Here is a 3,283-nt window from a genome sequence, read left to right as displayed (position 1 = left end):
TGTGGGTTCTCTTTTGAGGCTACACGTTTAGAGGTACACGCCACACAAAATCCTTTCGAGTTACCACGTGTTGTTTAGGAGATACAGCTAATTTTGTATGATGCATTATTTCTTCTCGTAAAGTGTTTCCAATACGTACGTATTTGTCTTTACTCTGCAACACTGTATTTCCTTATAATGTTGTATTCTTACATGTTCTTTCGAGAGAAAACTCTCCTGTGCATTGTCTTTAGAGGCTACATGCTCACACATACATGCAATACCAAAGCTTTTCGAGTTACAACGTGTTATTTAGGAAAAACAAGATAATTTTTCACGATGCGGGATTTCCTTAAAACGTGGTTTCTGACAAATTTTGACGAAAGAAAGTTCTCCTGTGGGTCGTCTTTTGAGGCTACACGTTTAGACATACATGCCACACCAAATCTTTTCGAGTTACAACTTCTTGTTTAGGAGATACAAGCAAATTTTGTACGATGCGTTATTTCTTCTTGGAAAGTTTTTCCAATACATACGTATTTGTCTTTATTCTGGAACACTGTATTTCCTTATAACGTGGTATTCTTACATATTCTTTCGAGGGAAAACTCTCCTGTGCGTTCTCTTTTGAGGCTACATGCTTAGACATACACGCAACGCCAAAGCTTTTCGACTTACAACGTGTTGTTTAGGAAAAACAAGATAATTTCCCACGATGCGAGATTTCCTTAAAACGTGGTTTCTGACAAATTTTGATGAAAGAAAATTCTGCTGTGGGTTCTCTTTTGAGGCTACACGTTTAGACATACATGTCACACCAAATCTTTTCGAGATACAACGTGTTGTTTAGGAGATACAAGTTAATTTTGTATGATGCGTTATTTCTTCTCATAAAGTGTTTCCAATATGTACTTATTTGTCTTTACTCTGCAAAATTGTATTACCTTATAACGTGGTATTCTTACATATTCTTTCGAGAGAAAATGCTCCTGTGCCTTCTCTTTTGAGGCTCCACGCTTAGACATACACGCAACACTAAAGCTTTTCGAGTTGCAACATGTTTTTTAGGAAAAAGAAGATGATTTCGCACGATGCAGGATTTCCTTAAAACGTGGTTTTCTGAAAAATTTTAACGAAAGAAAATTCTCCTGTGGGTTCTCTTTTGAGGCTGCACGTTTAGACGTACACGCCACACCAAATCTTTTCGAGTTACAACGTGTTGTTTAAGAGATACAAGCTAATTTTTTACGATGTGTTATTTCTTCTTGTAAAGTGTTTCCAATAAGTACTTATCTGTCTTTAATCTGCAACACTGTATTTCCTTATAACGTGGTATTCTTACATATTGTTTCAAGGGAAAACTCTCCTGTGCGTTCTCTTTGAGGCTACATGCTTAGACATACACGCAACGCCAAAGCTTTTCGAGTTACAAAGTGTTGTTTAGGAAAAACAAGATAATTTCGCACGATGCGAGATTTCCATAAAACGTGGTTTTCTGAAAAATTTTGACGAATGAAAGTTCTCCTGTGGGTTCTCTTTTTAGGCTACATGTTTAGACGTACACGTCACACCAAATCTTTTCGAATTACAACGTGTTGTTTAGGAGATACAAGCCAATTTTGTACGATGCGTTATTTCTTCTCATAAAGTGTTTCCAATAAGTACTTATTTGTCTTTACTCTGCAAAATTGTATTTCCTTATAACGTAGTATTCTTACATATTCTTCCGAGAGAAAACTCTCCTGTGCCTTTTCTTTTGAGGCTACACGCTTACACATACACGCACCACCAAAGCTTTTCGAGTTACAACATGTTGTTTATTAAAAAGAAGATGATTTCGCATGATGCGGGATTTCCTTAAAACGAGGTTTTCTGAAAAATTTTGACGAAAGAAAATTCTCCTGTGGGTTCTCTTTTGAGGCTACACATTTAGACGTACAGGCCACACCAAATCTTGTCGAGTTACAACGTGTTGTTTAGGAGATACAAGCTAATTTTTTACGATGTGTTAATTATTCTCATAAAGTGGTTCCAATACATACGTATTTGTCTTTACTCTGCAACATTTTATTTCGTTATAACGTGGTATTCTTACATATTCTTTCGATAGAAAACTATCCTGTGCGTTCCCCTTTGAGGCTACACACTTAGACATACAGACAACACCAAAGCTTTTCGAGTTACAACATGTTGTTTATGAAAAACAAGATAATTTCCCACGATGCGGGATTTCCTTAAAACGTGGTGTTCTGACAAATTTTGACGAAAGAAAATTCTCCTGTGGGTTCTCTTTTGAGGCTACATGTTTAGAGGTACATGCCACACCAAATCCTTTCGAGTTACCACGTGTTGTTTAGGAGATACAAGCTAATTTTGTATGATGCGTTATTTCTTCTCGTAAAGTGTTTCGAAACGTACGTATTTGTCTTTACACTGCAACACTGTATTTTCTTATAATGTTGAATTCTTACATGTTCTTTCAAAAGAAAACTCTCCTGTGAATTCTCTTTAGAGGCTACATGCTCACACATACACGCAACACCAAAGCTTTTCGAGTTACAACGTGTTGTTCAGGAAAAACAAGATAATTTTGCACTATGCGGGACTTCCTTAAAACGTGGTTTTCTGACAAATTTTGACGAAAGAAAGTTCTCCTGTGGGTTGTCTTTTGAGGCTACAAGTTTAGACCTACGAGCCACACCAAATCTTTTCGAGGTACAACTTGTTGTTTAGGAGATACAAGCAAATTTTGTACGATGCGTTATTTCTTCTTGTAAAGTGTTTCCAATACGTACTTAATTGTCTTTACTCTGCAACACTGTATTTCCATATAACGTGGTATTCTTACATATTCTTTCGAGGAAAAACTCTCCTGTGTGTTCTCTTTTGAGGCTACACGTGTAGACATATAGGCAACGCCAAAGCTTTTCGAGTTACAACGTGTTGTTTATGAAAAACAAGATAATTTCGCACGATGCGGGATTTCCTTAAAACGTGATTTTCTGACAAATTTTGACGAAAGAAAATTCTCCTGTGGGTTCTCTTTTGAGGCTACACGTTTAGAGGTACACGCCACACCAATTCCTTTCGAGTTACCACGTGTTGTTTAGGAGATACAGCTAATTTTGTACGATGCGTTATTTCTTCTCGTAAAGTGTTTCCAATACGTACGTATTTGTCTTTACTCTGCAACACTGTATTTCCTTATAATGTTGTATTCTTACATGTTCTTTCGAGAGAAAACTCTCCTGTGCATTGTCTTTAGAGGCTACATGCTCACACATACACGCAATACCAAAGCTTT

Source organism: Apodemus sylvaticus, unplaced genomic scaffold (genome assembly GCF_947179515.1).
Source record: "Apodemus sylvaticus unplaced genomic scaffold, mApoSyl1.1 scaffold_55, whole genome shotgun sequence".
Lineage (NCBI taxonomy): Eukaryota > Metazoa > Chordata > Mammalia > Rodentia > Muridae > Apodemus > Apodemus sylvaticus.
The sequence above is the reverse complement of the archived record's forward strand: the minus strand, read 5'-3'. Positions refer to the sequence as shown.